Here is an 11,710-nt window from a genome sequence, read left to right on the forward strand (position 1 = left end):
TATAAACGCCACGAGACTTCTCACTAATTACGAAATTGCCACCTTGCAACTTTGCAACCATTAGATCATTGATTCATAAATTTGATCAATGAACATAAATTGGTCTTACGGGTCTCACGAAAAACCTTTGGTCTCACGTGAACCCAACCCTATATATATATATATATATATATATATATATATATATATATTATTATATTTATTTATTAAATTGTGTGTTATTGATGGTGAGGGAGTATGCGTGGGTGAGCGCATCCATCCGTACGCGTGACTGCCTCCGCAAGGGGTTCTTGTTGCCCTTTTTCCCGCACCTAAATCTCCACCATCCATCATCTATCCATTTATCATCACTTTCACCATCATTATCTTTACTTTCCAACTACATCTGGTAACATATGCATTCACACTTGTACATCACTACCATTTTCATATATACATACATATATATATACATATATATATAAAATATATTCATATATATATATATATGTATGAAATATATATATATATATATGATTACATATACTTTTTATTTTTTGTGTGACTTGAACTTTTAATCTTTAAGAATGTCGAGTTTTTCGGAGATTGCTAAGCCAATGACGTTTGGATACGTTACTCACATTCCATTGTTCACAAAACCCAACCGAAAGTCATCTGAACAAAACAAAGGAAAAAGTAAAACATTTTCCGAATGTTTTCCACCGATTAATCTGTAAATTATTCGTCTGTGCGCCGAAGCAATGTCTTATCATATAATATAATAAAATGTGTTGCTTTTGTATTTTATTAAAATAAAAGTTGTTTCGTTCATGCATCTGAATTAGTCTCTCTCGATAATTGTTTGGTAAGGAATTGAAGTTTGAAGTTTGAATGGAAGTGTGAGTTGATGTTTTTTTGGCATTTTTATGTGTAACAATAACATCTTTTTTATGTGCAGAAAATAAAAAAAATAAAAATAAAAATAAAAATAAAAATAAAATAAAGGGTTGAATGAATGGGTACGTTTTGTTAGTCCAAGTCAATTTTAATTGCAACTGGCACACATATGAATTAACGAATACGTTGCTGTAAATCTATGTTGGTCAATTTTCTCGCTTATTATTTCCAAATCATTTTTTTCTTTCTTGATATAAATTATTAATTAATATTCTTAGTCGGCCAGTTCATGTTTTACAGTCAAACTTAATCAACAAAATCGTCATTTATCGTGTGTGTATTTGTAATTAAGCGTCTGCCAAATTAATTATTTGCAAATTTAAAATATTAGATCAAGATATTTAAATTATTTGCTTAATTTCAACATGTTTTTAATATAAAGAAATAATAATAAAAAACAAAAATTAAAAATATAATAATCATTCAAATAATTACCAACAAGAAATTAAGATATGAAACCAAATAAACAAGTTTGAATTGAATTTTTCAATCAATAATTATAGTTTTAAAACTGTGCAATTTCGGTATGTTCAAATTTGGATTTGTTCATGGAAATTTGAAAACAATCTCCAATTTATACAAATACGGGAAATAAAAATGCGTACATTTTACGAAACGATATTTGTTTAAATGTAGAGCTAAAATTTAAGAACCGTATACATGTTGCGTATCGACTACTTTTGTCATCATACAAGTAGAATACTTCATTTAAAACATTATTTGCAAAAAAAAAAAAAAAAAAAAAAAAAACAACCGGGTTGTTGTAACTACAAAAAATCATTATGAATATAAAGTACAATTAAACGAAATATTAACTTTTTGGTAAGATATGCTAAACAATAATTACTGGGAATAAAAATAAAATAAAATAAAATAATTTAAGTTTATATAATATAATGATCCATTCCTCCAGAATCCCAAATTTTCTTTCCATTTTCATTTTTGTTACTTTTTTGAACTAAAGACCCCCTAAATGCATAAGATATTAACACATGAACTAAAAGACTTGATACATATACACACATATATATATATATATATATATATATATATATATATACACACACACACGTATACTAGAAGGATGCTCGTATAATATAGCGAGATATATCTCAATTTTAATGTTTCGTTTTATTATTTATCCATGTCGATACAATATGGTTTTTAGTGGTTTTGAGAAAGCGATAATGTTTTTATTTTTGAATAGAATATAAATTTAAATATACCATAAAAATTTGGGAAAAAAATATATGTGGAGATTAATATCAAATTTACTATTTTAAGTTTTGATTTTTTGTTTAATTTCTTTAATTCAATATTTTATTTATAATTTAATTTAGATTTAATAACGAAGTAATTTATTTGTAGTTTAATAATATAATTTTTATAAAGATAGTAATTAAGTATTTTATTATAATTAATGATTATCCTAATTATATTTTAGATTTTTTATATTCAAAATGAATTTTAAGTAATATGCATCAACAACCAGTACTTTATGCATAAAAATGGTTTTTAAGAGTTTTTGTCAAATGATTTATGTAAACTTTGTCATAAATCAATCAAACAATGGTCAATCAATACAGTCACCCATAAGATTGAAGCTTACCTTGAAAGAGAAGCAATCAAGATTTGGGGATGAGAAGCAATCGAGCTCCAAGGAAGTAAACCTAAACCAACAAAGAACCAGACAAAGAAACCATAAAGAATCGATACGTAATGAGTCAAAAAGAAAGAAATAAAAATCGATACAGACCATAAATCAATCAGAAGCAATGGTCAAAACCTATGAGGTTGAAGCTTACCTTGAAAGAGAAGCAACCGAGCTCTGGGAAAGGGAAGTTGACGGTGATTATAAAATATATTGAGTCAAAACCACCCATTAAATATGATATCAACAATGGCTATCTACTCTTTGAAAAAGAGAGATTATAAAACGTTAGTTGGATTCAAGAGATTGTAGGGACGAATTAAGATTTCAATCGGTGTGATATGCTTTAAAAACATGTACGTATGCATAATTAACTGGTATTTTTGATTTTTAAGTAATGTGCACAAATTAATTGTACCTTATACATGGTAATTTGTTATTAAGAGAATGAACCAAATGCTTTATAATATAATGTGTATATATATATATATATATATATATATATATAACTTTACCACAAAATATGAACTCATATATATGTAATTATAATATATATTAACTATGATCGGTCTCGTCTGCAAGTTGGGGCGGGTCAATTTAGCACCAACCATGTAAACCTGTAAATCTTAGAACCTAATCGAGTTTCTTTAGTTTGGGTTAGGCCTATGTTTTGAGTTGGGTTGAGTTGAACATCTGATCCATCAAGTTTTCATGCAACCCTTAAAATGTTGATGTTTTCGTTACAATAAGTAGAGCTATTAGATCTCCACGCTTCAAATTTGTATAGAAGTCAAGGTTCTAAAAGATGCATCTTGGCGTCGAGGCATGACTTAATTTGCCGCCATGTTTACCCCCTTGGCGTGGATATACAGTGTGGAGCTCGTTATAGCACACCATGGCGCATTATGGCGTTACAAAGTGATATGTTGTTATAAGACGTGGGAGAAATTTGCAAGTAAACGTAAGTATAACTTTATAGTTTATACATGCCAAATTCTCAATCAACAAAATGAGGAAAAAGAGAAAACCCTAAATTACTTCTTAGCATATAAAACATATTGTTCGATCACCTTCATTTGTTGTATATTGATTTCATTACTCTAATTTTGCGGCACAAGACCGTAAACAATGACTTACTTTGAATATTTGATAATTTTTTTATAAATCAAATTATTAATTCATGGTTTTTTTTTTGTGTTTGTTTGTTATTTTATATGAATTTAATTTGTTAATAACTTAATCATTATTGTTCAATATAATAATATAAAAACACACACACATGCATATATATATATATATATATACATATATATATATTGTATATAGATTTGTCGATTTAAGTCACGTCTTCAGAAACATTATGATCTCGCCGTAACTCATAAGTGTCTCACGTGATTGTATAGTGTAAATTAAAGATATAAAAGGATGAATTATATAGGGTTTTGTGGTGTCGTTTTCGGAATCACAAGTTCGGATGGTTGTTTTCTTCCACATACACACTTCAAAAGGGAGATATATACGTAATATACATGACAACTTTTTTTAAAAACTTTTTAATTCATCAGATATTTAAGAAACGGTGTATTATTTAATATGATTTTTTTTTCATCTTTGGCTAGAAGTTAATGTAGTGATTAACATATAACTGTTTCACAATGTGTTTGTTTTACATGTAATTAGTTCACAATATGAAAACTTTTTTTTGCATGTTTGTGAAATTAATAAATAATAAACATAAAAAAATATTACATTTTGAATTGAATACATATGAAACAAATATATGTTAATCAATATATTAAATGTTATACTTAAATAAAAAAAAATTATATGAAACAAAACCTTAAGGTAGAGAAGTTTCACATATAACATAAATTTTGAAGTTATCAAACGATTAAGTCATTGTATCTACACGTGATTTTAAATTAATAAATGTGACTTATAATAAGTCCAGAAGGGTCGCCATCGATTAGCCATTGCACATGCGAGTTTTCACGTGACTTTGGTTGGACGTTTCTCCTTCTGAACATGTTATAAATCATATGTGATTTGGTTCTCATAAATCGATTACTTTCTCGTTTAATTAATTTCCTTTTGTATAATACTCCTCCTTTGTTGATATCATGATTACATATATCATATGAAAGTTACTCAAAAACGTCGGAAAAGGAGAGCGGATGATGCATGTTTGAAATGTAGGCATCGGAATGTCCGTATTATTATAATATTGGGTGCTATGTGTGTGTGTATATATATATATATATATATAGGGGCTTAATCAAATAAGAACTAATTAGTTTGTGGTAACCGTGAGGTCCAATCTCAACCACAAATCAATAGATAAATTAAGAAAATTTATAATTTTGGTAATTTTTAATTAAAATTTTAATGCAAGGGCATTTTAGGTATTTTCTCTCATCTCTCCTATCTTCTCTCTCCTTCCCCCGGCCTCCGGCCACCGTTCTCCATGATACAACAGTGGTATCACAATGCATCTTATATGTGATTGGGTATCACACTGTGGTCTTTTGTGCGGTCGATCGGATATGTAACACAGTGGTATCACAAGACATCTTATATGTGCTTGAGTATCACACTGTGGTATTACCGGAGGACGGTGATCGGAAGACAGGGATGGAGAGAGAAGAGAGGAGAGATGAGAGAAAATACCTAAAATGTCTTTGCATTAAAATTTTAATTAAAAATTATCAAAATTACAAATTTCCTAATTTATCTATTGATTTGTGGTTGAGATTGGATCTCACAGTTATCACAAACTAGTCAGTTCTCCCTAGAATGGGCCTATATATATATATATATATATATATATATAGGGATGTTATTCTACACCTTTTGCCATTCCTACACCCTATACAACCCTCATCTCAACCATTCAATTTTTAATCAATTAATTGTTTTATAATATAAAATATTAATCATAATTAATAAACTCTATTCATATTCCATAAATATTCAAATCATAATAAATGAACTCCAATCATTTCTATAAATATCTCAATCAATTGGGTTGCAAAAATTGTACAAATACATAAGGTTGTAAAAAAAATATACCCTATATATATATATATATATATATATAAATAAATAAAAGGAGGAGTAGTGTAATGTAATGAAGATAAGGCCTACAAAACGTGGTGGGTTAGGGTTAGTCGTAAAGTGAGTGGGGAATTGAAGATGACTGGATAATAGGTTGGTCGGTCGGAATCGTGTGTCAGAGCTAATAGGTCTGGCGGGAAGGCATCGGAATCTTTAGAAAGCACTGTTACAGTGTTGACATTTGAACCAATAGAAAACAAAATGAGAATTTGAGGCCGGCCGGCGGAGTGCGGACCCTTTGAGAAAAAAAAAGTGATATATATTAATTAGAGGATATATATATATAGATGACCCTTATCTTTTTTACTTGGTGCTTGCTGTTTCATCTATCTGTCACTTGATCATAAGTCCTCATATATGGCCCTCTCTTACTTTAATTTCATTTCATGCATCATATCTTATCTTCAACCGTACATACATACATACTTACATATAGAGTTTAAGGCCAGGGTTTGCTAATCATAAAAGCAACGAAATCAATCCCTTATCCATGGGGGTTAAATCAAAAGCTTATGACTCATCCTAAATCTTCCACAATTGTGGGTGGCTTAACGGGATCAGACTTCTTCACCTTCTTTTCCAACATCACGTCATCTTACTTAATTACTCATGTTTAATGAACCTAAACTACTATAATAACATGATTAAAATCATATATAGGATACTTCAAATTGATGTCCAAGTGTGGTGTTTTAAGACTTAGGTAAAATAGCCCATTAATTTGGACACTTTAACAAGTTTTTATGATTATTTTAAAATAAATAAAATAGTCCATTTATTTTTTTATATAAAATTATTTTAAAAAAATGTCTTATAAAAATATATTACCCTTCTCCTCTAAAATGCCTATAAAAAACCAATACAACATTTTAACACTTTTATATATAATATATAATTGTACTTATTTATATATTTAAATCCTATAAGAAAAACTTGTAAGATCAATGGAGTTAAAGAATATATTTTAACCAAATGTATATACAAAAATGTTTATTTGAAAAGTCGTAAGTATTTAAGAAGTAACACTTTATCTGGTCAACATTTGTGTCTTTGACTGTGTAATATCGGATAATTCTTCACAATGATATACAGAAGATAGAGCGGTAGTTTCGTAAATTTTGCAAATATATGAACATATAATGAATCGCATGGTTCACATATGCATTCATTTGATGCCAATTTGTAAAATTTATGAAACTATCTCTTCATTTTTTGCATAGCCGTAAATTTTAACCAGTCAAATCGTAATTCTTGACTAATCAAATCTGACCTTGACTGTATGAAAGGTTAAGATCACTTCTTTTCTTCTCAAATATTTACCAATTTTCAAAATAACCTACGACTATATGTATGTATGTATGTATATATATAAAGAGAGATGAATAATGGAGATTAATATTGGAATTCTGTAATAATAAAACAAGTGGCTAAGGGTTTGGAATGAAAATTGGATATAGTATAAGGGCATAAAGTGAAAACTCCGTAAATCTTCCTAAAAGTGGAAAACTTGCTTGGCCAATCAACAATACCCAAAATCAGAAAGATTTGTTACGTGTGCAAACTGCAATCTCTCCTTTTATTTTACTTTTTATCTTCACTTGGAGATATTTTACGTAAAAAAATCCCATATAACTAAATACAATTATATATATATATATATATATATATATGGGAGCGTTCAAATAAAAATCACCCTCATTTGTAAAAACCGTACAAACCATCTTCATATGTTGATTTCATTGTTTAATCTTATGAAAAATTTTCATGAAATTGTTTAATCTTGTGAAATTGTTTCATATAATATTTTTTTGATGAATTTGTTTCATATATGGTTATGAAATTGTTTCATATAATATTTAATGAAATTTTAATGAAAYTRTTTCATGTATTTCTCTAAAATTAAAATAATRAAGATGATAATATCCATGATTAACACCYTCCACAATAAAAATGGTTAATCAACCTCTCATAATTACAAAAAAATGAAAAAATGAAAAATTATGATTGGTTGAATGAGGTTTTCACGGTTTTTACAAATTGAGTAGTTTTTATTTGAACGCTCCCCTATATATATATATATATATATATATATATAATTAAATTGCTATATGTTTTTGTTTGTAATATTTGGAAAAATATTTATGATTTAGATGATAATTACAAAAGATATCTGATTATAAAATACTTACAGAGAGGTATATGTTTTTCAGTTACGTATAACTAATAAATATATGTATATGTTAGCGTTGTGAAATGAGATAAATATAGGCATCCAAAAATCTCGGATAATCTTTGGAGAAAGAAGATGATTGATGTTACGAAAAGATGGAGTGTAAACATATCACTAAGCTTGTCTAACGAGATTGCTTCATATCTCGTTTTGATTTTGGAATCTATCTACATGTTTTATGTTCAGGATTGGATTTGATTTGATTCCATACACGTTTTGCACTCTTTTCATTGTTAATTCTTTATTTAATTTTTTTTAGATTAGATGATATAATCGATAATACATGTGTATTCATGATAATACACTTAGGTGGTGTTTGTTTTTTAAGAGGTACTGAATTCTTATTTCAGTTTTGATTAATAAGAAGTTGTGCTGAAGCCGAAAATCTGAATTAATAAGACTGTTTGTTTTTTGTAAACCGACAAACGTCTGAAGTTTGAAATTTGAAACAATAGTTTGTTTTTGTAGAATCAGGTGCGAACATTTTGCAAAATTCTCTTGATTTTCATAAAATTTCCATTGCCGAAATTCATCTCAACAATTGCTTAATAGATGGAATACAATAAGAACCTTTTGGATTCCTTACAGACTTCTGATGCTATCGAGAATACCGCCAGTGAGTTTGTTTGTGGAAAGATCGATACTTTTGATAGATGATAGGTCACCGATTGAAGTTCTTGTTTCACATTAATTTTTCTAAGCTAACCTATACGTACATAAATTATATATATATATATATATATATATATATAGAGAGAGAGAGAGAGAGAGAGAGAGGGTGAGAGCGTGCATTTCACATGGATGATGAAAGACGATGACGTCCCTGGTGGAGAAAGAAGCAATAGCTAGAGAGAATCAAAGAAAAGAGGAAATAAGATATTAGTTTACCTTTTAGTTATTCAGACCCTATTAAGTGATAAGAGGCTCTGAGAATAATAATAAAAACAAACAGTATGAGTTAGAAAAAGTCTGAACGAATCGGACATAAATAGTAGTTAAGAGCTGAAAATGAAAAAACAAACAAAGCTTTACTTAGGATTTTGGATCTTTCTTCTTTTATATAAATGCATTCTTAACTAAACTGATAATATCAGTTTAATGAGTATTGTGTTCTACGTTCCTTGAATTGGTGCAATTTATTTGGAAATTTACAATCAAATTTAACAATAGAATAAAAATTTCAAACAAGAAAATAAAACGTATCAAACAACATATGATTTATTTCTTTTGCATGTCTTTCAGTAGCTTAGTTAATTATGAGGGTAACTTGATCATGTAAATCTTGAATGATCTTCTTGAAAGGAACTGATATATGATGAGTCGGTTTAAAATAAGGACAGATGACAAATGTAGCAATAAACAGTTATATTGATCTTATGTGAGATGGATGGTGATATTGGTTAAAGAAAGAGAATGAAAGTCTATGATGTCTATGTTTAGCAACTTCGTTTGGTTTAAATCGCTATCATGTTATTAGCTATGCTTTTTCTGTCTTGATTTTGTAAGTGATTCGGTTATTCTCTAAATCATTCGTGTAATCCAACTTCGTGTACCAACCATGCCATTCTAAAGATATAACGTGTTGTAGCCACCATATCAACGTTAATTAACATCATTAGAGTCTATATATAAACACATTGGAGATGAACATCATGAGTTGTTAAGATAGTTTTTCAAGGAGTTCCGTTATCTTATGAGTTTTCTACGTAATATCTAGACGATAATGGAAAACTGTTATTTGATGAACTTTCTACGTAATATCTAAACGATAATGGAAAATGACAATTGCCCTTATATAATTTAGTTGAAATTTCTCTTCATACCGACTCTTGGTGGTTTTTTTATACGTTAAATATATTGGTCAGTGATCCCTTTCAATCATGGGCGTGATAATAGGAATATATGGAATCTCTAGGTCAATAAAAAATAGTCGGTTTTGATATTGAATCTTTTTACAAGACACCACTTCATTACTTCAATACTGAATATTAAAATATATAAACAAATCATTGTCTACGATATATCTGATTCTTAGCTTCTAAAGACACCAAACATTAAAATATATAAAGAAATCATTGTCTACAATATATCTGATTCTTAGTTTTTATATACACATCACGTGTTCGAATCACTTACTGTTGAAAATCAAAAGATCGTCCGTATCTGGTTCTCAGTAGTATAGTCATTAATAACACGTACTGATGAATAATATTATATAAAATGAAAAATACACATGTCTAAGCTACTATAATGAATTAAAAATATATATATACTTTATATTATTCCCTTTTATTAATTTCCCTCGATGGGATCAACCTTAAAACCATGTATGGCCCCTTGTAGGTAGTGAAGGGCACAAACTTGGGGTGTTCCAAGGGACGTTGGTTATCAAGAGTAAACAATGATTAACATTTGAATAATTCATGGATGTGCATGGCATTCACAAATTAATAATCAATAATTAATAATATTAATTAATTAAACGTATAGAAAACCTCATCCAATTAGGAAATATATAAAAGTAATTAATTAGTATGATATTTATTAATTAATCTAAGAACCCACATGATATCTATCTCTTTTCAGATCATCCTTTCGAGTTATTTGTATTAATTAGGTGTCATTAACATGTTTTGTTAAGTTGCATGTTAAAAGACCAAATTAATCGTATCTTTTGTGACATATTAAAAAATGTAACATTTTAATTTGCTTTTTCTCAACTACGATAAGCGCAACAGAAAGTTCATAGATCGATGATTCTTTCTTATCATGTTATTAAGATAAGATTTTTATTTTAAATGAAATAATGTACTGAATTTTGTACATTTCCTCAAATCCCCCATGTTTTCATATGTGCTTGGTCACGTCTTATGTAAGCAAACTTCTTATTATTATTTGGTTGTAATATATGAGCTATCGTAGAATAACAAAAACCCTTTTATATATATACAAATGGGTATGATTATATATATATATATATATATATATATATATATATTTGTGTGTTATTAGTGTTGTTAATAATGCATGCAAGGACAACCACGCTATATTTTCCCATATTTTTGGGAGGCCGAAGGGACAATGAATATAAAAAATAAACAAGAAAATATATGATGAATGTCACATTCGAATTCAACCATGTTGACGTAAAACCATAAGTTAAAAAGGGACATTTAATTATAAGATAATTAAAAAGCATAAAACAATAGCTAGGTTTATTAAGAAACAGTAAAAATGGTTAAAAAAGATTAAATCCTAAAGTAAGGTCTCGTTTGGTTTAATGAATGAAATGGATTTGAAGAGATTTGCATTTTAAATCCATTTCAATCTCATGTTTGATTTGTTGGATTGTCTGGATTTGAAATCTTAGGATTTAGTTGAAATTCTTCAAACATAGGATTTTAAAATTTTTAGGGAGTACTCGGGATTTTGTAGGATTGTATGCAACAAGATTTTAAAAAATGTTAAAAACATTTATTTTGTAATAATCGATTAATAAACATATAATTCATTATTCTTATAATTATTTATAATTTTTTCTATAAATTATTTATAAATAATGAAATCCAATTTCATTCTAAATCTTACAAACCAAACACACCAATGATTTCAAATCCATGAAATCCAAATCCGTCAAAAACAATCATGCAAACCAAACGGATCCTAAATTTGTTTTATTCAAATATATATATATATATATATATATAACATATTATGTCGGCTAAAATTTGTCTAAATTTAATAATTAATTAATTTTCAAGACGGAAGATATCTTAAAT

Source organism: Cynara cardunculus (genome assembly GCF_001531365.2).
Source record: "Cynara cardunculus var. scolymus isolate 2C chromosome LG 1, CcrdV1, whole genome shotgun sequence".
NCBI classification, from domain to species: Eukaryota; Viridiplantae; Streptophyta; class Magnoliopsida; order Asterales; family Asteraceae; genus Cynara; species Cynara cardunculus.